The sequence below is a fragment of the Chrysemys picta genome, chromosome 5, assembly GCF_011386835.1.
Source record: "Chrysemys picta bellii isolate R12L10 chromosome 5, ASM1138683v2, whole genome shotgun sequence".
NCBI lineage: Eukaryota > Metazoa > Chordata > Testudines > Emydidae > Chrysemys > Chrysemys picta.
In genome coordinates this window covers 64,266,923-64,294,786 of record NC_088795.1, presented here as the reverse complement: position 1 = coordinate 64,294,786, position 27,864 = coordinate 64,266,923, and the positions used below count along the sequence as shown (strand labels likewise).

The 27,864-nt window shown below is 41.7% G+C and overlaps 1 long non-coding RNA gene across 3 annotated transcripts in view; it reads left to right on the top strand.

Annotated features, from left to right (window-relative positions):
- Positions 1-1,277: 1,277 nt before the first annotated feature.
- The window catches only part of LOC101943500 (uncharacterized), a 49,836-nt gene continuing 23,249 nt past the window's right edge, over positions 1,278-27,864 (top strand). Inside the window, exons 1-2 of one of the 3 annotated variants that reach the window (XR_010601386.1) lie at positions 1,278-3,538; positions 6,678-6,821. This is a non-coding gene — a long non-coding RNA (uncharacterized LOC101943500). Of the gene's footprint in view, positions 3,539-6,677; positions 6,826-25,386; positions 26,905-27,864 lie in introns of those variants that run through there. The other 2 variants (XR_010601385.1, XR_010601387.1) reach the window with 2 other exon arrangements.

Below are 27,864 nucleotides of genomic sequence, written 5' to 3'. Positions count from 1 at the left end.
AGACTATGAAATAAATAGGGTAGAGACTAAATAATAATCTTGTTTCTGGCCTTGCTTTTAGTTTAAGCAAGCAAGAGAATGTAAGTGAAAGCACAAGGCGGCACCCCTCTTCTCCCCATCCCTCCAGCTGGTAGCCTTGCCTTTCAGTAACAAGATAAGGGGCTAATCGAGCAACAGGTAGGTGTAAGGAGGGGAGACAAAGTCTGCAAGAAAGTGTCTATGGCCACAAGTAACCCCGCTCCCTATCCCTCCCATCAGGTACAAAAGAGGTGGTCTTATCGACCCCAGACTCAAGACCCCACAGAATGGAACATGACCATATATTGGAAGGGGTGGTACCAGGGGAGGGGCACTACAAGTATAATTAAGTTTTCTAAGAAGAGGGAGGGGAAGAGGGAGCTCCGTCGGCGTGTGGAGCTAGGGGTCAGAAGAAGAAGGGGGTTCTATTGGCATATAGAGAGAGCCTGACTCGTGTGAAGGGCTTTGGAATATGCTTGCTTGTTTAGCCCCAATAAACCCCTCAAATTGCCTGCAGACTGGACTCTGGACTGTTATTTTCCAGCAAACTGTGTCTGGGAACTGAGAGGGAGGAGGGAGCTGGTCCCCTGCCAACACATATCATTGATATTACTGAAATAATTATTGAAGAGATATTAGAGCAACAGTGTAGTCTATCTGCAGTATCTTTAAGGAACAGTTTATTTTAAGAAAACACTTATAGTGGATTTACCTACTTTTTACTGACCTACTATCCTGTCTTCATCTTTACACTGGCTGCATAAACTACATTTATAATCAGAGCTGTCCCTTGGGCAGGCAAATAGGGTGACCACGTTGGGCTCTGTGCTTTGGGGGTCCCTGCACGTTAATAAAACCGGGACTGTCCCAATAGTTAGTCCTTTCTCCCGCATCCCAACCAATGTACGATCAGGACACCATTTGTCTTGATATTCAGGTGAGGAGGTGAGGCAGGTTGGCAAGCGGGGTGAAGAGGTGAATGGGGAGGCGAGGAGGCAGGCAGACAGATGGCGAGGAGGAGAGTGGCGGGAGGGGGCATGCACCGGATGGAGGGAGACTGAGGGAGGCGGGCAGCAGACAGGTGGGTGGGAGGCGAACGGGGAGGCAAGAGGCAGACAAGGAGGCAGGCAGGTGGGTGGATGGTGAGGAGGAGAGTGGCGGGGGGGGGGCATGCACCAAATAGACAGCGAGGAGGCTAGCGGGGAGGTGAGTGGCAGGCAGGTGGGTGGATGGGGAGGAGGAGAGCGGGGAGGCTGATTTGTTCCAGCCCCTGCACCCCACTAGGGACAGCCCTGTTTATAATGGCACCCATATGTAATCTAAACGAGCAAACTATGATAATTTAAATTGTATTTCATTTCTTACAGTCTGTCCTAATTAAAAATACTTAAACTATAAAAATATAATGTTCATTTCTTATTTATTCAGTTAAATCAAGTGCTATGTCATCAATTATGTGTGTAAATAAGAAACTAAAGAAATATTTTGTAAATGTTAGCAGTTTTAAAATGAACATTTTACTCCCGTTGAAGGAACTTGCTTTTAGGTCAAATACTTTGTGATAATGTGCATTTTTCTTGTTGGAGTCAGTTTTTGTATCTATCTAATCTTGCAACTGCATATGCATCTGTTTAATTTTGTGTGTCTGAATCGCTGTGTTTACTTCCCAGGTACTGCTCATGTACATACAGCTAAGCACATGCATAAGTTTTGCAGCAATAGGATAATTGGAAGTCTTGAACTGAGTCTTGCCTCAACCATCCTTGGTCTCAGGAACTAAAAAGTGGGTTGAGACAGGCACCTACAAATTGCAGAATAGAAAACTGGATGAAAAAACTTTGTAACTAAAAATCTAAATAAAAGCAACATTATTTTTGTAAGTGGTGACCACACTCAGCTTCAAAAGCTCTGAAATGTAGTCCATTTTATTTAGGAGTCTTGATATGTAAAAGCATAACATTAGATATAAAATATCTTTATTTTCTACTGCAGAATCTTTGAGTTTTAACTGTCATCACCCAGGTTCTCTGCTTCATGGATTAATGGGTATGGAGGGGAGGGGACCATAGAACCATAGGGTTAGTAGGGACCACAAGGGTCATCTACTCTAACCCCCTTATGAAAATGCAGGATTTGTTGTGTCTAAGCCATCAAAGAGAAATGACTATCCAGCAAAGACAAATGACTATCCAGCCTCCTTTTGAAAACCTCCAGTGAAGGCGCTTCCACAACCTCCCTAGGCAGTCTGTTCCATTGTTACAATTAAAAAGTTTTTCTTGAGATTTTAATCTAAATCTACTATGCTGTAGTTTGAACCCATTGACTCTTGTCCTGTCCTCAGTGGCAAGACAGCAATTTTTCTCCATCTTTTTTATGGCAGCCTTTCAAGTATTTGAAGACTGCTATCATGTCCCTCCTTCAATCTCCTCTTTGCCAAACTAAACATCCCCAGTTCCTTCAGCCTTTGCTCCTATGGCTTGCATTCCAACCCTTTGATCAGTTTTGTCACTCACCTCTGGATCCTTTCCAGTTTCTCTGGATCCTTTCTATAAATTGGTGACCAAAATTGGACACGGTCTTCCAGCTGAGGCCTAACCAGTGCAGAGTAGTGTGGTACTATCAATGCGGTACTAAGTAATGCCTCTGTTAATACAACTTAAAATTGCAATTGCTTTTTTTGCAACAGCATCACATAGACTTTGAGTTTGTGATCAACCAAAACTCCCAAATACTCCTCAGCAGTGCTGTATTCTCACCATTTGGTTTCTCTTCCCTAAGTGTAGCATCTTGCTTTATCTTTGTCGAATTTCATTTTGCTGGCTATAGCCCAGTTCTCCAATTTATCAATATCAAGGGATCTTAGGTTTGATGGTTCTGAAGTTCTGTGATGAGGTGTTCACAATACATCAGACTGGAAGAGGTTAATGAGGCTGAGAACAAGCCAATTAACCAGATAGGCCACCTAAATCCCATCAGCTATGGCATAAGCAATCCCCTGAATGATGATGGAGCCCAGCTGAGAAAGAACAGGTGAGGCTGGGATGAAGCCAGGAAGTTGGCAACAGAAAGGGTCTGCAAGGAAATAGTCCACAGTCACTCCTTGGGAGTAGGGAGGTGTGTTTTGAGGCAATGGAGTTCAGTAGTCTGCAGTTGAGGAGGGAATTTGAGTTGGTACATCCAGACTGGGGAACTAGAAGCTGAAGGAAGGAGTCCAAGGAAAGGGTAACAGAGTCTGAGGGAAAGCAGACCACAGTTGCTAGGCAGAGGGTCCCTGGACTGGAACCCAGATTAGGGGGGAAGGCCCAGGTCCCTCTACCAGCCATTTGGAAAGTAGCATCATCAGGGCAGTGCATTAGAAGACCACCTGACACCACTGGTATGAAAAGAGTTTGATGCCCTGGAAGGGGAAGACTACAGTGACCTAGCTGGTCTTCCAGAATTGGCCCTCTGTACACTGGGAGTGAGAGAGATGGCAGCATGTGCAGCAAGCAGCAGAAGGGGGCATCAGACCTGAGTAAAGGTAATCCCCAGATATGGCCATAAGGATTATGGCCCCTTGCAGTGAATGGAGTGCTCTGTGACATTATCCACTTAACTTCTTTTTATCCAGATTGCTATTCTGAAATTTCAGTTGTGTGACTCTTGGGAAGACAAGGGTGGGATTCACAAGGATGACTCAGGTGCCTAACCACCACTTTAGATACCTAAATCCTAACTTTAGATTCTCAAAGCAGCAGCTCAACTGCTGCCTAAATTTCTGCCAGTAGGCACTGCTCAAAGCCACCTAACCCCTGATACCAGTGAGCTGTTTGCCATCTAATTCCTGCCCTTACCCTGTGGGACTCTCAAACTAGGTGCTCTTCTGCTTATCTCGCCTGTGGGGCCTGATTGGTTAAGCATGCTCAGAGGCCATTTTAGAGCAAGTCTGGAAGGCATGGTGTTGAGCATGAGATCAGACTCCATGTAAAACAGAAAACCCAGCATTTTCAGCCATCTCTCTAATGTTCTTATTTAGATATCTCTAGCTTCAGAAAGCCAGAAGTAAAAATAGTTTTTGTTAGTCTTCCATGTCAAGCTTTTGCAGAGATGAGTACCGTTCCCCATGGGGGGGGGGGGCTTAAGATCCCATATATACTGTGACAGGGTCAGGCCAGATAGCTACAGGAGAGTGATAGAAGGCAGATATATTAGCCACAGATTAAGCAGGTCCCTTTTCCCTGGGTAAGGTAACTGGGGCGGTTCCAGAACAATCAGGAACTTGTTGGAACCAATTAAGGCAGGCAGGCTACTTAGGACACCTGGAGCCAATTAAGAAGCTGCTAGAATCAATTAAGGCAGGCTAATCAGAGCACCTGGTTTAAAAAGGACCTCACTTCAGTCAGTGAAGGGCATGCAAGGAGTGGGAAGTGAGAGGGCATGCTGTTGGAGGACTGAGGAGTATAAACGCTACCTGGCATCCAGAGGAAGGTCCTGCAGTGAGGATAAAGAAGGTGTTGGATGGAGGCCAGAGGGAAGTAGCCCAGGGGGTTGTAGCTGTCACAAGAAACACTGTAGACAGCTGTGAGCCACAGGAACCCAGGCCCAGAGTAGAGGGCGGGCCTGGGTTCCCCCCATACCCCTCCCCCCCTATTGGATATAAGAGGAGTTGACCTGGACTGTGGGTCCCACCAGAGGGGAAGGTCCCTGGCCCATCTCCCAACCCACTAGATGCAGAGACTGTGGGGATTGTTCTCCATCCTTTTTCCCATGCTGGCCAGCGATGAGGTTAGCTGAATGAACGGCAGGTTTGAGCCACTAGTAAAAGTGACCAAACTGAGGGCTGCCATGAATCTCTGAGGCAAGCAAATCCGCCAATAAGTGCAGGACCCACCAAGGCAAACGAGGGACTTTGTCACAGTACACATGCACTAATTGGGTGAATTAATATTTTGACAAAAGCACAGCTTTCTTCTGGTTGTTAATAAAATATTCAGCTGTCATTCTGATGAATGCACATACTTTTGTGCACAGATAACAATGGAATAAGACCATAGGTTTCTAAATATGAAAGTGGTTTTACTGGACACTTAATCTAGCAATATATTGTATACAGCATGAAATGAGGAGGGGGTGGGACAATAGGATTAAAGAAATCACTTGATAGTCATTCTTGATGCATGTAGCTACCTGCCTCTTCTCATACTTCTTTCCCTCATCCCATCGGTGTTATGTTATGCAGGGAAAATAAGAGAGACAAAATGAATTAAAGATGAGAGGCATTTTACTACTAGTACCTGACAATTTACCCACACTAGCTTCAGGAATAATGGCATGTCTACAGTAGAAACACAACAGTGCACAGCTGCAACATGGTAACTGTGCCACTGCAGTGCAGACACTTACTACAGACAAAAGTGTTTTTTTCCATCAGGGCTGGCTCTGGCTTTTTGGCTGCCCCAAGCAAAAAAAACAAACAGGCAGCCAGAATGGCCCAAAAAAAGGGGGACCGGCTGCGGGGGGGGGGGGGGAGCGGGCGGGAGAGAGAGAGAGAAGGGGGTGGCCAGGGCTACAGCAGGGGCGCTGCCACGCGGCCCCTCCCGCTGCGCTGCCGCCTGCCGCGAGGGCTCCGCTCCGGTTGGCGGGGAGGGAAGGAAGAGGACTGCCCTGCAGGGCGCTCTGGTTCTCCGCACCGCTGACCCCTAGAGGGCAGCCAGAGCGGAACAAGAACAACAACAACAACAAAAAAGTGGCCATGCCGCCCTAGGATTGGGCAGAATGTCGCCTCCAACAATCTGCCGCCCCAAACACCAGCTTGCTCAGCTGGTGCTTGGAGCCGGCCCTGTTTCCATCGCTATAGTAAATCCACCTCTCCTAGAGGCTAGGAAGAATTATTCTTCCATTGACCTAGTGTTGTCTGTCCCAGGGCTTAGGTCAGCTTGCTTACATCATACAGGGCATGAAACTTTTCTCAGACCTGCGTGATGTAGTTAAGTTGACCTAGTGTAGACCTAGTTTGACCTAGTTTGTAGTGTAGAACAGTCCTGTCTAACCCTGCACGAGGCTTTCCTTCTGAGAATGACAATACAGCACCCAGCTCTCAGAACTTCTGGATAGCTCAAGGAGAGAGAGATAAAGAGGAAACAATTTTAAAAGAAAAACCAATATTGGTGAAATTCTACCCCCCAGTGACAACAATAGGAGTTTTTTGCCATGGAAGTAGGATTTCACCCATTGAATTTAAAAATAATGGTGATAGAGCAGCATGCTACCTAGAGGTTGAGGAAGTAAGCATGCTTGGAGCTATATTGTGTCCTTATATCTTTAAGCAGAATGCCCAATTGGCGTCTGAAAAAGGTTTTCTACAGTTTGAAAGACAAGAAGGAAGACTTGGCTGGGATCAGTTCTTTTTCTGAATCATTGAGACTGATTAAGACATACTTTTATATGTCCTACTGTACAACCCTGCTTGTGTACACAATTATTTCCCATGTCTTCCCTCAGCCAGATAGCATAAAATCCATTTCTTAGAGTGGCCCCCTACAGAGAACTGCTATAAGACTGCAAAATAGTTTCCATAATCAGCTCCTGAAGAAGAGCTCTGTGTAGCTTGAAAGCTTGTCTCTCTCACTAACAGTAGTTGGTCCAATAAAAGCTATTACCTCACCCACTTTTTCTTCCAGTTTTCAGATGTTCATAACTTTGGAAGACCTTTTGAGCTGAATTTTTCCATCAGTCTCATGGTGACTTATTTGAGAAGTTCAAGCAAAATATTATCATTCCATCTTCATTGAGAGGACAATGGAAACAAATACTGTTGTTTGAATGTGGGTATGTTGAAATGCACACATCTTATTGGCTGTTCAGTGTATAATATTGTTGCTAGGGGTTAAGATTCAATGATGAATGTGTTAGAGAAGGAGGCTCTTTAAATATACATGGTCTTTGTACTAAATCAAAACTATAACTGAGTGGGGCATATATGTACTTGTTAAAAAGATACTGTCCAAAAAAAGTTACTGTGTGCTTAGGCTATGTATTAATCAAGTTTCATTTAGGTCAAGTATTTAAGTGAGAGCAGGCAAGAGTCTATTTTTCATATTCATTGACATATTGAATATGGTCAGATTATATTACCTCTTCTTGGATGGAAGAGGTCCAGTTATTATGGTTCTCTCTACTTCTTGGCAATAATTTTGATCCAAGTGGCAGATGGGCTAGAGAGCGGTAGCATTAGCCCACCCACATGAGACAAGAGACCTGTTCTTTAGCTAGATGCTCTTTGAGGCAGGGATCATATTGTTACAGTGTTGTACAGTGTCTAGGACAGTGGAACCTTGATCCCTGGGTAGGGGCTCTACCCTTTACTCTAATACAAATTAATATTAATAGTTAGGAGGGCTGGGGTGTTAATTAACACCCTTTGGTGTTACAAATTACACCTCTACTCCGATATAACGTGACCCGATATAACACGAATTCAGATATAACGCGGTAAAGCAGTGCTCCGGGGTGGGTGGGACTTCGCACTCTGGCGGATCAAAGCAAGTTCAATATAACGCAGTTTCACCTATAACGCAGTAAGATTTTTTAGCTCCCAAGGACAGCGTTATATCGGGGTAGAGGTGTATATGTGGTACTGTGAGATCCAGGGGGTCGTAGGAAAGGTTTGTAGAAGGGAATTTGGTAGTCCTTTGGAGAACAGGAGTATTTTTTTTCAGGTGGTCTCTGGCTTGACCTAGGGAAGATTCTTATTTGGGAAGCTAGCTTCAATATTTTATTACCTTAAGGTATGCAAAAAGGTTGAAAATGCTGCTGGCTATATAATGGAGATAGGGAGGACCTGCAAAGGATTGGTTGTTGGGGCTTGAGTGCTCAGTCCTTGAAGTAGTGGGCAGGAGGAGACGGGACAAAGCAAAAGTGCATGTTATTTGGCATAAACCAAGACTGAAATATTTAGTCTCATTTGCATTGATTTTTTACTTTTGAAAATGTTTATCTATGATCAGTTCTTTTCTTCATACTGTTTAATGCAAGATTAGTGGCTAATAAATTTATCAGTATCTTCTTAAGGATGAGACTCCTGATTTTGCATGCATAACTGAGGTTGATTTGATGACAAGGCAGGAACAATGCTGGCACATTTGTCTCCATCTGGGTATTTTACTACAGATTCCACCTGTGAGTATGTGGTAATTACCTACTTGCATCTCATACAAGAGCTAAATTCTATGGTGAGCAGATTAATGGACAGAACTTCAGATTGATTTGCACTGATTTAGAGATCTCCAAACTATTTCCCCGTTTGCAAAATAGATGTACCGTATCTAATGTTAATCCAAGTGTAAATATCAGTATATGGTTTGGGGCACAAGAGATTATACAGAGAGAAGAACAGTGAGAAAAGAAGGGAGTAAAATGGCTACTGTCACTGTTAAGTGTGTCTGCTAGAAAAAAGGATTTGGTGCAATCCTTCTTCCTGCTTGCTTAACTCATTCAGAATAGAATATACCTTTCTGTGCACAGGTGACTATGGCAGGGCTTTCCATATCTGCCAAACTCTCCAGCTCTTGAAATACAGAAAGAGGTACATTTTACCCTATGCATGGCTGTCTATGTCCTGGTAGCTGTCTTTCCATACTACAGGGAAGGTTATTGTAGCACATGAGAACTCTGGTAAGAAACTGGTGACTTGGGTCAGGGTTATATAATATCAGGTTGTAGGAGATTGATTCCAGTGGCTACAGTTACATGCTGATAGGTTCTACAAAAGCAGAGGACGTTGGAGAAGCTGGCCATCACAGGCCTATGCTGAAAATGTACAGGTGGCTTAAAGTCCAGTTCCCACTCCCCATTAGTGTCCTTAGCTTTGTGACACAGCAACATCTGTGTCCATTCTGCTCCTCTGTCTACACTGCCTTTTCCCCCTGTATGTCTCTTGGCCAATCAGAGATGGGAAAAGAGTCCTTCAGAGGCTGCCTAGAATCCAGTTACTCTTGCAACAATCAAAAACATATTCAGCCCCTGATACACTGTGTCTGAGAACATCAGGCAACATAGGCACACTTTGGAAGCACTAAAGCACTAAAGCAAATGGTTAGTTTTCAACCAAGCCTGTATGGGGAGCTACAGTTAAGTGCATGTTGCTGTTAAAGCCTCTTGTACAGACTGCCAAACAGTCTTTTTAGTTATTCTCTAAAATGTCTAGCTTAATCTAATACATATTTATGCTAGAGGTGCAAGACTTTGGTCACAAAAATAAACCAGAAAATTATTCCAGGAAGTCAGTTTGTTTTCCGTAGTGGTTCTGCATTTATTCATGCTGGGAAATAACTCTCGATGCTTCTGAGGAATACCAGTACATTTTCTTATGCTTTGGAAGACAGATGGAGGCAGGATTTTAAGTCACAAGCTGCCAAACATATCCCTCAGGGAGCATCCAAAGCCACCTTTCTGAATGCTAATCTTTTCTTTGTGACCTTTTACGTTGGAAGACGTGGATGGGATATATGTCCATCCCACAATGTTACGTCTCAGGAAGGTGATACGCTTCTTTTATTCCATCACAAAGGTAGACTAACCTTTAAGCTTGAATGTATTGATTTTAGCTAGCATGAAAACAGCAGAATCTGAAATAGGGGCATGTAGGCCTAAAATTGAATATTTAGGGTTAAGATATAACCCTGACATAGCCCTACTTACAAATAAATTTTTAGTTCCAAAATACATAGCTTCAGTAGTTACTATTTGTTAACTCTACAGTGACATCAATTGCTTTCAATAGGTAAATGTCAATATTTTAATAGTAATTATATTCGGAATACAGGAGTATCAGGGTTATGCTAATTACTTTCAAATAATTTTAACATCTTAATTGCAATAGTATAGGGAATCCTACAACAATATCACTACATCACTTTCAAATGGTAACTGTCAGTAATTAGTGGCAATCACTGTATGGTCAAAGGAATGGCTGAAGTTTTAAGCCAGTTTTGTGTCCTTTCTACTTATAAAAGAATAATCTGCAGCTTTATCTAAAGTCTGAGTTGTAGTGATTAAAGTTACAGATTATGCATACAGGGCCAGGTCATGCCTCGCTCTTAGGTGTGTGTGAGTGGACAAGAGGCAAGTTGTAAGATGGTGCAAAAAATTTTCCCTCCCTCCTCCTTGTACAGGCTATGCCACTGTTGGGTACAATTGCAGTCTCTATTATTCCCTCTATTTGCCCATTGGGGAGCAAAATGCCATAGAGAAGAACATAATGTTGCCTCCCCATGCACTATCCATTAGAATGAAAGAATGCAGTTTCCCCTATTCTCCATGCACTGTGGAACTCAGATACACTGGACCTTCTTGAGTGTGTTCCCTGCTAGAGCATACCTGAGTGCAGTTCATACTTAAACTAGAGCCTATTGAGCTCAAGTTGGCCCAAAGTTTGTAAAGCTCGATTTCACAAATTCCATTATAGCATCCAAGTTAAATATTTACCATAACAGAATGCCATCTTTCTTAGGGTTCTGTTTTTCCTAACAAAATGTGCTGCACCTCCATGAGAATGATCTTTGCTATAAAACAATGGCATCTATCAACATACCTATGATGTTGGAAGAGGCTTCTGATTTGCAGAGAATAAGAATATTTAACTCCCTATAACCCACTCTTCGTTATGCCATAGTTCATATGGTCTTTGGTTTCTTTCTTAGAGCAGGAGTGTGCCATTTTACTCATGAGTTTAGTGCTGTACATTTGCTGCCATTGATGAACAAGAGGCTTTTTTGGTGGAGAAAGGCAATAATAAATCACTGTAGCTTGTTAAAATGGCATGGTAGAGGTGGTTGAGGAGATAATATACCACTCATTTGATCTACAAAAAGAAGAACAGGAGGACTTGTGGCACCTTAGAGACTAACAAATTTATTTCTTGTGGCACCTTAGAGACTAACAAATTTGAAACCTTTCATTTGATCTGTTATCCTAAAATGAAACCAGTATTAGTTCAGTCATTGAACAGCAGCTTAGAGTGGAAGGGGGGTCAATGAAAGTATAAAAATTATCAAGCATTGCCAAAAATTCAATGCTAAGCCCTATTGACCTGAACAAAGCAGAACATTGCCTTCTTAGTAAAATCAATATCCAGGTTATTTTATTCATGAAACTTTGGATTATTAAAATGGAGAACATTTTTCTGGCACCGATCTCTGCAAAAGACTAAGTGTGCCCAAAAGTCATGTACAAGACCTATCTAAAAATAACCTAGGCACAACATTCTCACTGACTGCCCTTTGGCCAAAATGATACTGATAGCCCAGATTTAATACAATATAACCTCTCTCACTGATGTAAATCAGGAGTAATTCTATTGAAGTTAATACAAATACACCAGTAGAAAATGAGTTTAACTGAAAAAGAGACTGTAGAGTGTACATTTTAGTGTATTTTTACAGGGAATTAGTTTCTAGTTCTTTAATAATAGGAGTTCAATTTCAAAGTTCTAGCACAGTGCATGAAAATATAACCTATGTAAGCTGAGAAGGCTGAACCTGAAATGACTGACCAGTGATAAAAGAATCCAACACTTCATTTTACACCGTACCACATCTACTATGAACAATGGAACCATAACTCACCTGTACATAACTTTGTCCTGTACTAAGTCAGGAAGCTGTAAGAATGTCAGAAGAAAACAGAGCACATAGATGGGTGACAGGTCAGCAGCAAGATTGGAGGCAGTTGTCTTGGAAGCAGATAATGGGTGTGGAGTGGGAAAGGAGTCTGATATTCCAATTTGTCCTGTACTAAAGTTTAAAAACCAAACAAAAAAATCTGTATTCTGCTGCTCACAACAAATAGAAGTGAAATCGATGGGATTGGAAAGAGGACGCAATGTAAGTAAAGGGGTCCGAATCTAGCCTATAGAAAGTATGTCCTCCTTCCCTTTCTTTTGTAAATATTCTTTATATGTAATTTAAAAAAAACCAAACTCCACAGTATCTAAAACCTGAATAAGGCAAAGAACAGGTTGCAAAACAGCAACAAGGGAGTACAATAGAATTAAAGCTTTCAGAGTAGCAGACGTGTTAGTCTGTATCCGCAAAAAGAACAGGAGTACTTGTGGCACCTTAGAGACTAAGAAATTTATTTGAGCATAAGCTTTTGTGGGCTACAGCCCACTTCATCGGATGCATAGAATGGAACATATAGTAAGGAGATATATATACACATACAGAGAACATGAAAATGTGGGAGTATGTGTATATATCTCCTTACTATATGTTCCATTCTATGCATCCGATGAAGTGGGCTGTAGCCCACGAAAGCTTATGCTCAAATAAATTTCTTAGTCTCTAAGGTGCCACAAGTACTCCTGTTTTTCTTAAGAGAATTAAAAAAAACCCTGTTTTTAACATTTCCAAAGTGCTTGTTGCCTTTTTTCTGTTTACTATTTGACTTGATGACACAGATATGATTTATTTGGTGTCAGTCAAAGAAAAACTGAAATAGCTACAGGCAGGACAAAGAAATAAAATAAAATCAAGAAACACTTCAAAGGCAAAAAGTAGGCTTTGAGTTAAGCAGAAAGTTCACCACTGTATAAAATCTTTGCCATCAAATGGCACTTCCAGTCTATAGGCACTAGTCTCCATTCTGACCAACACTGTGAAGTACTCTACTTCAATGCAGATCTCCAGTGGATATTCTGCACTTGTTCCACGCATGTGACTTCAGTTGGTTTCCATTAAGTCCTACATGCAGATCAAGAAATGACAATGAAAGGGGGATGTACACTGTTTCAAAGCTTTTCCCCCATCTCAATTTATGGTTTAAAGTGGGTGTTGAAATTATACAAATAGTTTTTCTAACTATTTCAGTTCCCTTTCTTTCCCTCTATTTCTGAGGAAATGAGGAAGAAGGTATGGAGATGAATAATAGCCGGGATTAAGCTTTAAAGTTTAGAGAGAATTGTATGGGCTTTGTCTTGGAAGCCTGAGCCCAATTGCACCCTTTGTAAAACTCATAGGAGGGGGCACAGTTTAGGAAATCTTCATGAAGGCCCCCTCACAGTCATTACCTGATCAATGGTTGGGAGGCAGTGTTTGCCTCCCATTTTAGAGGCCAAGGAACTCTTCCATAAACATCCTGGGAATCAGCAAGAGGCCCCGTTCCTTTTTTGTTTTGTTTTGTTTTGTTTTTTAAATTGCTCTGAGACTCTGGCAGTCTCCAGAGACTCTTTTTGGTCACAGCTTGTGTGGGGTTCCTACTAGAACACTCAACATATTGCTCTCATTAGTTTGTAGCTGAGTTCTGTTAAATGTAGCATGCTGGATTATGGCTGTTGTGGAATTTCTGGGGAAGAGGTAGTCTGAGAAACAATTTGGGCCTAGCCTATTGAGGACTCTGTACAGCAGTACTAGGACTTTTAACTGGATGTTCTAGTGCTTAAGGAGCCAGTGCAATCTGTGCAGCATTAGTGTGTTGTTTTCTTTTCCGCTAATGAGGTGGACTGCAGGCTTGTGTATCAGTTGCAGCTTTCTTGTGAGTCTCTTGCTTAGGCTGAGCTAGAGAGATCTGCAGTAATCCATCTCAGAGGTGATGAACCCATGAGATATTGTATCTAGGTCAACAACTGAAAGGACTAAACGAAGAGCTATATTTACTAAAATTTACTATATTTACTTGATTTGTTCCATTTATTAACATTAAATCCAAAATGTTTGACAGGTGTGGCTAAGGCTTAAAAGTGAGGTCTGACTGGCAAAACAGAATGTAGCTTTACTGGAGTTCATGAAGGGAGCTTTCACTAGCCATTAGGCCTGTGGAGGCCAAGAACAGGTGTAATGCCTGTAAAGGCTCTGCCAGGAGCTCTTGTGCTAGAAGCCCCAGGATACTTGTGAAACATGCATTGTCTGCAGTTTCTCAGCTCAGCCCATGCTTACCAGAAAGCCATGGAAAAACCCTGATACACTGTCACTATGGCTACAGGCAGCACTGGCTGGCTTCCCTTTGTTGTGCTCCCAAACTGAAAGTAGCCAAATCATGGCTGCCTCTTGCATAGCAGTTCCATAGGGAAAGGGGTCCCTGTGCCATCTCTTTCCCTAGTTGATCTATACTCATCTACTATGTGATTAAATCATCATGGTAGGGATACTGCAGGCAACCATCAGCTATTTGCTCCATTCAAATCAAATTTTCCCTTAAAAATATTTAAAAAATAAAATGTTGTAGCTTTTCTTGAAAAATAATCAAAAACTTCATTCACAAAATACAGCTCTATTTCATGCCTGCAGAGAGATAGCAGACAATGGTGTCAGGACCATACTGAGGAGAAAAGTTTTATTCTCTCTCTCTCTAGATAATTGTCTGTTGTAATAGAACTTACTCCTTCCTTGTAAGGAAGCATGCCAACTGCACAGTGAAATTACCAGGTAAAGTTAAACCTCTCAAACAAATACACTTCAGCTACAGGTAAGAAATCAATATACTCAGAAGAAACGGGGGTTAAATAAATCAGGGAAGGAAGGAAGTACACACCCTTAATTTCTCATTGCAGCAGATCAGGTATGAGGCATGATATTGTTAAACACAGTAGTCTTACACCTTTTTTCTTTACATTTTTATTTCACATGGCATTTAGCTTCTTTGATTATAAAGCTAAACACACTTGTATCTTTTCTATAGCGGAATTTATATATTTTAGTCAAATTTGGTAGGCAACTAAAGCCATATCTAAATAAAAGTGGCCTGGCTTTTGGAGGTGCAGAGCACTCACAGATCCCCTTGACTTCATGGGAATCAAGATTGCTCACTGAAAATGAGGCCCCAGTTTAGGCATCTGAATATGGATTTTTACTAACTATAAGCATCAAAAACTTGCTCTCAGAACTTCTTGCTCTCACTCTCACTGATGTAAAAATGGAGTGAATCCATTCAATTCAGTGGAATATGGTGATGCGAGCAGAATCAGGATTGACACTGATCTATGTATAAATAGTAGCCAGAAAAGGACAATATTCATTTGAGGGCTTAGCAGCCAGGGCCAGCTCCAGGCACCAGCGCAGCAAGCTGGTGCTTGGGGCGGCCCTTGGAAGGGGGCAGCACATCCAGGTCTTCGGCAGCAATTCAGCGGCGGGTCCCTCAGTCCCTCTCGGAGGGAAGGACCAGCTGCTGAACTGCCGCCGAAGAATGAAGTGGCGCAGTAGAGCAGCCACCAAAGTGCTGCCGATTGCGGCTTTTTTTTTTCCCCCTCTTTGCCGCTTGCGGTGGCAAAAAAGCTGGAGCCGGCCCTGTTAGCAGCAGCTTCTATATTCACTTGCAGTTATGCTAGGATAGCTATCATTTGTTTATGGACTTTTCTCTGGTGCTCATTACCGTAATATCTAAGCACACCATGTAATATTAGTGGATTTATTCTCATTATCTACGTATTACCCATGGGGAACTGAGGTACAGAGATTACACAAAGTCTGTAGCAGAACCCTAAATTCCAGGTCTGGTACATTAGCTGCCATATCATCCTTCCTCTGTCCCTTAACGTTAATGTGCTGGAAAGGGTGACAAGTTATTGCCCTGAAGAAGGTATTGCCAAGGTTTCTCTTTGACTTAATTGCTATTAATGTCAAACATGTTGGTGGAGGGACCAGGCAATGCACAGAGGAATCAGTTATAAGAGGTGTCTGAGCAAGAAACATCCTGAGAAATTAATGGGACTGCTTGTGGAGTGAGGTGTTTCTCAACTGAATGAGTGGCAAAATTTGAATAATTCAAATAACATTTTTTTTGTATTGAAGTGTTTTGAGTGCCATGTGGGGGAGAGTACTTAACCACATTTCAGTGGACTGTAGTAGTTGATGCCAACATCTCCACTAATGCATTGAAAGGCATGTCTATCCTCTGTGGTTTGACAGATGAATGACACCTGAACGATGACCTGGCACAAAGCCTGCTTGTGATATGCCTTCAGCTTTCTTGTGAGGTATTAAAAGGTGCTATCGGTTCAGGGAAGGAATCTACTAGCCCACTTTAACTGTCCAGCTGCTTCTAGCTAAGTGACACTGTCTAGATGTAAACCAAACTTCTTGGGGCTAAGCTCACACTTTAAAGAGCTTCTTGTACCAAGAAGTCAAATAAAACACACTAAAAAGACTACTTCGTGGGGTGGAGTCTTTCCATGAAAAGTATCAAAGAAGCCAAAAGTGATGAAAGCATGAAAAGACTATTAAAAACCTAGTGTATCTGTCTGCTAATGCAGGATTGTCCCCTAATGCTTACTAGTGTTTGCTACAATTTGCTTTTTAAATGCAGATGGAGATTATGTTCTGTTTTTCCAGGATATTCATCCTGATTTTTCTTTTTTCTTAATTTTATCCACTGGGCTTAGTTATACCCTCTTATGCATCTTAATGGTGCATTTTCTTCTAGAACCAAGATTCCTGCAGTCTGTTTTCCCAAGGAGCATCTGACCCTTTTCAGAGGAACTCCCAAAGCGTAAGAGTAAGTCTTTTATAACCCTCTCCTTCCCCGTACTCTGGAAGGGAAAAATAGGCTCAGATGGGAACTAACCTCTTTCCCTCATGGCTACTTCTTAAACAGTCTCTGCAATGAGGGGACATACCATTTTCACCACCCTGTCCAAGGTGAGTGTGTTAATCCTCTCTTAGCCAGATATGGACTGGGGTTTATATACCCCATTCCAAACAAACATACTATATCCCATAAGGTTGCAGATACTCTGAAAAAGTGACATATGGGTGAAGTAACATATACAACATAGACTTTGATTTATTATAGCTTTGCAATAGACACAACAGGGATTATTTTATTACTCTAGTAAAGAAATAATGCGGAATCTCACTCTGCACTGATTAGCGTAGGGTAAATTTAAGTCTCTCACACAAATCCATCAGTGTAGACCCAGGTATAACAGTATGAAATAAACTTTGTCAAAAGAAAACATATGAAAACCCTATCAAAAACCAGATCTGTAAATGCAGGTATGCAAAAAGAGCCAGTGTAGTTTTGCAGCCCTTATGTGCAGAGAGACCTTTGGAATACTCTTCCAAATTATTGCCTTTCTTCTCCCTTAGGATTTCTAGCATTCATTATTCTGATTAACTGCAAAATCGTGGAGGGGAGAGAAACTGCCACATTACAAAACCAACGTATTCAGGCTCATTAGCCCCTGGGTGTAGGATTTTCCAAAGCACTCACTCTTGGCCTAGCACTTCTCCCCTTCAGCAATGGTAAAACTCTTGCTGAAGTCGGAGGTAGGTAACCTCTGAGTGCTTTTGAAAATCCCATCCTAGAAATATAATCATTATGGAGATACATTTAAGAATTACTAATTCTATCATTTGACTGGTTACCTAGATTTATTTCCTTCAACTTGAAGGATGATCAGATGCAGTGTAGTCATCCCATCAGAAGGTGAGCAGCAAGTAAATCAAAGCATCACAACCCAATGTTTTAGCATTTTTCTTTAAACTCTTTATATTGGCATCTTAAGTAAATATTTGGAACTATATGTAGTCTAAACCACATCATTACATAACTTTCATTTGAGGTCTGAGCATAGGGCTGGGGGCAGGGATTCCTGAGTTTTAATCCTGGTTTAAATACTATAATTCCTAAATTAACCTGACCCAAAATCCTGGGTCCATCTTCAACATTCTCTGAACTTCAAAGTTTGGATTGAGATCTGAACTTTGCTGGTCAGGCCTATCTCAATTATAATCCAAACTTTAGGAGTCTGATATCATTCCTCACTAATGGTAAATAGGGACATAATACTCCTATACAACAAGGGCAAAATACCTCAAATAAAAGAGTACAGGTCCTCAACATGGGCATAATGAAAAACAGACTGGTGTAATTAATTGACAAGTGTGATATCCAAAAAAGAGAGACTCTTTAAAGCTGGTTGTAATATCATTATATTGCAGATTGGCACAAATTCATTCTAATTTGTACACCTTATGGCTTGTCAGCTTGTATAGGCTCATTAGCCCTGAACTGAACCAAGGCTATATAGGATCCATTATAATTCAGGAGACTACAGCAAGAGCATATATGATGAAGTGTTGTCACATCTGGCAAGCAGTGATAAATATAAAATTAAAGAAATTTACTAATTTTACAGACAGTCTTATATTATGCTTGCTTGGCTTATATTACTGTACTGCCATACAACAAGTGGCAGCACAATTAATCATGAGCATCACAGGGTAATTTGTTATGACAGAACTCCATGTGTGCTCATTAAAGGCAGCTTCTCTTTGAACTCTTCAATATTACTTTCCTCCCTTTGTAATTCTTGTCAAGAAATGGAGAATTGCACAAAGGTATAGAATAGTGCAGTGAATTCTTGAGTAAGCAGTCACTGTTGGTATAGGGGATCTTATGGAGCACATAAGCCTTAATGACCTCCTGTATTACACAGCTTATGCCTGATAGTGCAGAAATTGTATGTTCTGTAAAGTGAGGATTATTAAAAGACAGTTGTGAAGTATGATTAAATTCAAAATGTTTATCAGTTTAGTACCTGCATATCTGAGTAATAGAGACTCAACCATAACATTTGACAGTGTCAAACACAGGAAATTACTTATTATTGTAAATGAGTGTAAAAATGGCTACAATTTATTTTTGCTTTACTTTTTCCACTTACATTCAATAGCAGCTTTCATCCAAGGATCTATGCATCTGAAGAAGTGAGGTTTTTACCCACGAAAGCTTATGCCCAAATAAATCTGTTAGTCTTTAAGGTGCCACCAGACTCCTTGTTGTTTTTAAATAGATCATTAGTACATTGTAACTATAGAAGGTAAGCAAGTATTTTTCTACCTATTTGAGAGGTATAAAAGGTATAAAGAAACACAGAAAGGTTAAACAATTAGCTCAGTGTTCCCCAGCAAATTTATGACAAAGTGGGGAACAGAACACAGTTCCATACTCTAAGCATTGTACACCCTTTAAAAACTGCCATATACCAATATTTATGCTAATGCCTCACTTTAACTATAGAAAATTGATATTACCATGAATATCAGTAACGTGGTAAAAGGAAAGTTTTAAAGAACACAACTGTCATGATGGACACACTTAAAAATCAGTACTACTTTGAAAGAATTTACTATTTCCAGCATTCTTCCTTCTCTCTCTAATGGAGAATGCAGCTAGAAATGGAGGAAACTTAAAAAATAGCACTTTTTTTTTTAAAGGCACCTTTTGCTATCTATTTATCTGTCAGCTTGTATGTGATAAATTAGAGCCATGTGATTGCATTCCTTCTGCACCTTTGATTGCTTCACTTGCTTTTTGCCTGCCAATCCATCAACCCATGATTAGTTTTAACATTCAAAATCTCTGATGGAGCAACTTCAAACAGCCACAATTTACCTGCATTAAAATATATATCAATAAAATACTTTCCCACCAATTGTGAAATCCCATCCCTTCAAAAAAAAAATAATAATAAAATTACACTGGTCTGAGGCCAGTAGTGTGCCATGACATTTGTGGTAAGTCATGCAATTCTAGATTTGTGTGCAAGATCATGCCTTGCATACACAGTGTGTGGAGGATACATTGGCCGGGGGGGGCGGGGGAGGGGAGGGGGAGAAATGCCATCCTTTGGGTGTTTAAGGGCCGGACAAAATCATTTGGTAGGCAAAGTCAGACAGGAAGTCATATTCAGGGCTTTCAAGGTCTGTGTTGCACACATAGGAGGTGTGCAACTGTCTGAGGCCCAGAATGGGAGATATCCAGCCCATTTCTAATATCAGGTTTAATAATAAAAAAAATAGTCCTGTTCCTTGAGGGCTAGCAATGCAAGATTTATCTTCCTGGATATTGGGACACAAAACTTGCTTGTCTAGGCCCGGAAAATGGTAGGATATTCAACTTTTCAAGGTACAACATGTTGATGTAGAAAAAATAATTTTAGAGTTTAATGCATTAGTTATAATGTTCCTCTACCTATTAGTCTGGTAGGAATTTGGACTCTCAGTAAATAAGAGATCTTTGCCTGGTCAATACTTAAGTCAGAGTAACTGACATACCTATGTGGGTTAGGGGTGTGAAAAATCCCCAACTTTTGAAAAAAAAATTTAACTAGCCACATATCCAGGAAATCTCTTGTTTTTAAAAGAGGACTTAAAAAAAAAATTAGTCTCCATATTTTGGATAAATTGCATTTGCTTTAAGGTATTCCATAATATTTTTGAGACAGTCTCATAGTTTAAAATATTCTGCTGACAATTTTGCCTAGTAATACCAGTAGATGAATGTATTCCAGAATATAAATAGTAGTTACTGAACAAGTGTATGTAAATCTATTATCCTGTCATTTCTCATACCAATATCTTAAGCAAAATAAAAGCAAGGTGAGAAATAGAGGGTTAGATTCACAAAGGAACTTAGGCATGGCAATGCTAAGAGTCACTACACCTTTCCTTGTAGAGTCCTAGAAAATCACTGGGATTCATGAAGCCTGAGTTAGTCACATATGCTCCCAGTACAATGAATGAGGTGGGGAGAGAGGCTCCCGAGAATGGTATTAAGAAAACCCAGTATGTTGGCATCTCCCTGCCTAAGCTAACTAGTGGGATATCCCAAGGTAATAAGTGTAACCTAAGTCCCGCTTTTTTCAGAGAATTCAGCACTTAAGTTCATGCTACAACTAGGTGAATCCTCAGCTTGTGATTCTTCACTGCAAACCTTTCCTTTGGCCTGTAGCAAAATGGTATAGACACCTAATGCCAAGAGGACAAAAACAACCCTCTGTCCTCAAACTTTTAACCCAGGTACTTACCTGGAATGTGGGACCCCCCTGGTTCCAATTCCTCTTCCACCTGAGGAGGAGAAGGGAGTTGAATAGTGATCTGGCACGTCTCATCTGAGTGCCCTGCCCACTGGGCTATCCCTCAATCTGTCCTGCTGAAACTGTTCCACAGTGGATAAATAATTTTAAAGTCATTGGAGCAGGAGGAGTCGATCCTGGGTTGCCACCTCCCAGGTGAGTGCTCTAACCACCAGGCTGCAGACTCCTCCTCATGCTTACATGCATACACCCTTTCTCTCTCTCACCCAATGACCAGGGTTCTGATATCCAGGTGAGTGCCCTAAACACTAAATGTCTTGCTCTCTCTTTCCCTCCCCCAACCCCACCAGGCTAAAAGTTATAAGGAAAGTCCTCTTCCTGCCTTCCACTGGCCCAATCTGCATGGTAAGGTCTGAGCATGCTTATTGGATTGGGACTCGTAGGCAATTTGGGTGGACAAATGAGCTGGGCTGAGGTATCCAGATACTTCGAGTGAGGCTGCAGTGCACATACTCAGAGACAAGTGTAGGCACCTAGGGAACTTTTACCAAAAATTGAGGTATGGAGCACCTACAGGACATGGGGGCAGCTGAGCAGGGGGGTTGTTGGGGTCTGGGATTCAGGCACCTTTGTCCTTTTGTGAATCTAGTCCCTAGAGCCCAATCTTGCTCTACTTGGACAGTGGTTTATAATGAAGGCCTAAAGGAATTTATCATTTACTTTAGTGGGAGCAGGATTAAGCCCTTAATGTAAACTGCTGATTATCAGAAATTGGATAAACTTTCACAAATCATACTAATGAAGCTTCACGGAAAGTTCAAGCTGCTCCAAATACACGAGCATGTTGAAGCTGAGGGAACAATATCACAGGAGTAATGACAATGAGATCATTCAGTCAGAAAAACGTATTGCAGTTCAAAAATGGGGTTGAAACACTTCCAATGGGAATACTCAGAGGTATAAAGAGAAGCAGAGGCATGTTTCTAGGATCAGGACCAGAGAATGGAAGTACTCTTCCCCATCCATAATTATATACACTTACCTCAACATAGTGTTGATATGTGAACCGAGCATCACCTCTCTGGGCCACGCATCTGACTGATGGGAGGGGAACCAGCTACTGGATCCCAGATGTTTTAAACCTCCAGTGGCTGAACAGAGCACAAACACGCTCCCTACTTTTAGGGGCTCTAAGCACATGTGCCCCTTCTATCTATCCCCCCATCCTGAGATTTTCAGCCATGCGGTCCAACTGCCTTGTCCCTAGTACCATTGCTGATTCCTTTGACTCAACCCCACCCACTCCTAGAAGTCCACCCAAAGGCATGAGCCTTCTGGGTTACCTCTGCAAGGGGCATGTGATGAGGTGTAACACAAACACACTATTGCTCATTACTTAGGTTTGTATTTCTCCGGTGACTACTACAAATTTTAAACCCTACATGCATTTCCCTGATTCTTTCCTCACCACTCCAGAGCATTCTTTGGGCTGGGGCCATGGTTGTCTGCAGCTATCCAACATCCTTCAGGTGAAGTAGTGTCCAACTTGTGTGCTAACATGGATCCCTCTCCCCCAGCTTGGCTGGTCTCTCCCCTTCACCTCTCCTGCCCAAACTTCCTGTATCTCTCCCCCCACCCCATCTTTTCCAGGAGTCCTTCTATAACCTTCTGTCCCGGTCAGGGAATATTCACTCTTTCCACTTAATCCTTCCAGACAAGAGAAGGCAGTTGTTCCAGCTTGGAGAAGCTAACACCATTAGCACATAGAATCCTAGAAGTGTAGGACTGGAAGGCACCTCAAGAGGTTATCTAGTCCAGTCCACTTCACTCACAGCAGGACTAAACAATAAACTAGTCCCTTCCTGACAGGTGTTTGTATAACCTGTTCTTAAACCTCCAGTAATTGAGATTTCACAACTTCCTTTGACAATTTGTTTCAGTGCTTAACTACGCTGACAGGAAGTTTTTCCCTAAAGTCCAACTTAAACCTCTCTTGCTGCAATTTAAGCCCATTGCTTCTTGTACTATCCGCTGATGTTAAAGAGAACAATTTTTCACCCTCCAGATATATCTATAGTCCAGTCAAAGCGCAGTCATTGAAGTTAAGTATTACCCATTGTCCTTAGTGTGGTGCAGCCTTGTTGTAGGTCCTGCCAGCAATGATGGATTCCATATTTACATAGGGCCATTCAGTGATATAGCAATAATTCATAATATAAGCCAGAATTCATAAATTGTACAGACACGCTTCCCACATTGTCACACAAGTTTTCCCTTATCTTAATGAACAAGTGAACATCTAAATCTCAAAGATTAAAAAAAAGCAAACAAAAGGTAATACAGCAATGATGGTGTATATGTGTGGGCTGCTGGCCAGCCCCCTTTACTCCTTATTCAGGTATATCTCATTGATTTCACTGGCTGATCACAGAATGCACGAGTAATAGATTAAGAGGAAAAAATCCGTTATGGCCAAAAAAGTTAAGGTGACAGGAGAGGGGATTCTGACATGGAGAGATGAAAGAAGACCAGCTAAAGATGATCAAGTTATGAGTGGGGAAACTAGGTCAAAACTGCAGCTTAAACTCTGTGACTTTTATATTAGCAAAGCTGATAACACAAATTCCACTCACCTATAGAGTACAGAGAGGAACTTGTTACAATGGGCACAAGAGAATGAATTTCTCAACTTTCTGCCATTAGTGTTTTCCATCAGATTTTGCCACCTTTGGAAGGTGACGTGCAATTTCAGGGGACAAAACAGGTATGGACCAAATATTTCACTCCTATGTCTCCTGAGAAACACACTTAAGATCTTTAGGCAACATTTTGAAACTGATGACGCTACTTCTGCTGTCAAGTGCCAAAGGAAACACTGACATGAGGATTCCCAACACGTAAGTGTTGATTGGTACATATTAGCTATCATATTTGACTGAAGGTTTTATAAACACCTATGCCTCACTTTCTAAAGATGCCAGAGTGAGGAAAATAAAGAGGCACTGAAAAGTATTATGATGATGTTCCAAACAGTGAGATTATGAAACAGAGTTACCACCCATTACCACTCTCCTACTGTTTCCTGCTTTTTCTAACAGCTTCCAGCAGCTCTTCTGCTAAACAGTGGCTCTGAGCACATTAATAAAATATAGATGTTGGGATAGGGGTCTAGGGGAAAAGGTCCACTATCACAATGCTATTAACTAGTTCTTTGTTCTTGTGGGGTAAAAGCCTAAATGAGGAGAATAAAATAGTTGTAGTCTGGGAAAATATCCTGGCTTTGTTTGCTTATGTGTTGTCACGTATTTCAGATCTAATACTGGCTGTTTACATTTTTAAAAATAAAAATAGACTATTTTTTCAGTAGCTCAGCAAAACTCTGCATAACTAACTTTTGAGAAATAAGATTTTGCTGATGCGAACATAAAAAGTATTATGATCATAACCTGTTGAAAACCTACACTCAATTAAAAAAGCAAAATAATGTTTTAGAGTCAGATTTTGCCCCATGTGGAGGCATGAGTCTGCCCATGGGGTTGTCGCTGTTCGATCAGGGCCAAAATGAATAAGGATGACAGAATCTGGCCTTTGTGAAAAGGCAGGAGAGAGGGGAGAAGGACCATCATTATCCCGTAAGAACCTACATTGCATTTATAGGTTCAGACCTCATTGATATTAGTCCTTTAACATCAGAGGTAAAAGTAAGCCGGTACGCCCCGGTATGGCATACTGGCAAGAGCCGGTTTGCCGTACCGTGGCGGCCCGGCTTCCCCAGGGGGCAATTTAAAGGTCCTGGGGCTCCCAGCAGGGGCTGGAGCCCCAGGCCCTTTAAATTGCCACCATAGCCCCACTGCTGGAGCCCTGAGGTAGGGCTGTGGGGCTCTGGGGGCTATTTAAAAAGTCTAGGGCTCCCCTGCTTCTACCGCCCTGTCCCTTTAAATAGCCGCCGGAGCCCCACCGCCACTACTCCAGGGCTCCGGTGGCTATTTAAAGGGCCAGGGCAGTAGAAGCAGGGGAGCCCCGAGCCCTTTAAATAGCCCCCGGAGCCCAGGGGTAGCGGGGGGGCTCTAGGGGCTATTTAAAGGACCTGGGGCTCCAGCTGCCTCTGCTGCCCTGGTCCTTTAAATAGCCGCGGGAGCCCTGCTGCTTCCCCAGGGCTCCCGCAGCTATTTACAGGGCCAGGGCAGTAGAAGCAGGGGAGCCACGGGCCCTTTAAATAGCCCCCGGAAACCCCGGGCTGCTGCTGCTGCTACCCCGGTGGGGAGGGGGGCGGCGTGAGGCTGGCTCTGACTCCCTCAGCTACGCCCCCTCCACCCTAGGCCCCGCCCCTTCTGGGGGCCAGAGCTGGCCTCAGCGTACCGGTAAGTCACTGGACTTACTTTCACCACTGTTTAACATCCTTCTTGCAAGTTGACCTATCTGAGCCAGCTGTAGTAGAGCAATGTACTGCAAGTACCACCAGCGACCAGTGCTACTTGAAGTCTCAGTGGACTGTTTAATCAAGTGAACCAACAAAGATGTTGAAATATTGTGAATGTGGGATGATTTACACTATAAAGGTTAAAAAAAAGAGAAGACTTGCATCCAGAAGATGTTGCACTGCCACAGGTGCCAGAATAAAACTGAGACTGCTGGCTCTGGGTAACATGCTAAAACACAATAAAATCTCTGGAGAATGCATTTCAAGGACTTTAAAAGTCCTGAATTTCCTATAAGATGAATTAAGGCTTGTATTCTGCAGGCTGCTCTGTGTGAGTACACACCTGCTCTACAAAGTCCCATGTCTTGGGGCCTAAGCTCCCAGGCATTATGCTAATTATCCTTAAGGCAGTGAAGGAAAAAAAAGTCTTTATTTCTCTGTATTTTTTGTTAGTATTAGCTGTTTTTTTGGAGAGGCTAGAAATTCCACATTTCAATAGGGCAGCATATGGTGAGGGGCAGAGGGAGTACACTCATGAGGCATTGAGGAGATGCCAGCTTCATTAATATTCTTGCCAATATTGTCAAGCATTAACTAGCAGCCTCTGCTGAGAGATGAGTAGTTGTCCAACTACCTACCACTATTGCCAACAATACATGACATGTTCTATGGTTTGATGCATCTTTATCCCTGAATAAATAATTACAGGTTGCTTATGGATTCATCTGAAGACACCAGATTATTTAATCGCTGCAGACCAAATTCTTTCCATCTCATAACACTCTAAGAAAGCCCTAAAGGCAACAGAACTACCAGAATTCAGCTGCACATGGAGGCAGATCAGAGGGACCATGCAGAGGGTTGTATAGACCTTGCAAGCTGTCAAGCATGCTTTACCCTGGGTTTCTCCATGGCAATGCACAGAGAAGGATTGGGGATGAGGTCAGGTCAGCAGATGAGGGGAATGGGGCCAGTGTATCTGTGTAATTAAATTCTGACCTAAACCCACTCAGGTGGGGATAATGCAGCCACTACTGAAGCCCGTGGAATACACAGAACTGGCCCTGCCTGGGCGGAGGTTTCCTGGCCCTGCTTGCAGGCTAGGAGGTTCTGTAGTGAAGTGTGCAGCCTGGGAGCCACAGTCAGAATGCAGAAAGCCAACCCCATAAGAGATGAGGTAAATTGTACCTCTTTGTTTTAGAGAGAAACAAAGCAGGGTGTTCCTTCTTTAGGGGTTCTTGTGGGTTATCATTCTGAGTAGTAAAAGTAGTGTTATGTTGCAATCTTCCATCAACAGTATTTTTTTTTAATCTAACTTCTCTATTTGCATATCCTGTAACATAATGGCTGTGAAGGCTTGTGTATGTGGCTCTATGAGGAGGATTCTGTTGCCCTTGGTTTTCACAGAGCTCCCCAGGGTGTAATACATTTATGTGGTACTAGAATTTGATTGTATGTTTGGATTTTGTCTGACTTTTTTTCCTCCTACCTAAAATGTGTCATTGCCTTTAATTAAACTCTTCTAGGGGTCACAAGCTTGGAAACAGGATGGGATGTTTCCAAAGAGACCTTAAAAATATGGAAAATAAAGATTGCATGGCATAAGACTGAAGCGTAACTTCTGCAGTTTGTTGTGCACCAGTCACCTACCTGGCTGCTATTCTCCATCCAACAGGTGGCTACATCTTATTGTTGAAGTTGTGTGTATAGTTAGAGAAGGGCTTTGGTGTTCTCAGATTAATGGTGCTATATAGCTGTAAAGTATCATGCTGTTCTTTATTTCTCTCTGGGCTCCCTTTGATGGCTTTACCCAAAGGATAACGGAACATAATAAAAATATTCAAGTGGAAACTTGTATTCATTAATTTTGCACAACTGTTCAATGCACAGTTATTCTGGACAACTATGCTATACTTTAATCATTGGGGTAAATTTATATGTGCATTATTGATATAAATGGCTTATGGTGGCTTCATTTTTAACTTGGTAGGATACATTACAATACCTGAACATGATTGAAAGTCACATTTAGTACTTAAGATTTCTTAACAGATTCCCTGAAATACATAACCTGCCTCATTAGTCCATAAAGACTATATCATTTTTATGAAATAAGATTGAAGATTACCTATGAAAAGAAAATAGATTTTTTTTTAATATAACTATTTTTATTGGCTACTGTTCAGAGACCACGGGCAACTAAAAGTATGCTATGGAGTTTATGTACTTCTTGCAAAGGAAGGAAGCAATCTTTACCTGATGTTCAGGCTATTCAAATATTTTGATTTACCATTGTGATTTACTGGTTCAACATCATAATAATGTTCCTCTAGCACTATGTGAAGTTTGTAGTTGTAGTGGGAATGCTCTTCCTTTTATGCAGAAAAATAGTTTTGCTTTTCTATTCATGATACTTAAAACATTTTGAACTTTTAGAAGAGCAGGTAGTAAAATGTCCAGAGTCACAGAATGAATACTTAATTGTAGCAATAATAGGATAATGAGGAGATTTCTACTTCACTATGGGGATTCACTAGTAATACCTTCCTAATGCTTTTTTTTATTTTAATGATTCGCTAACAAAGTGGATTATGATTAGTAATGGGCATTGATGAAGGCGCGCCTGAGTGAGATC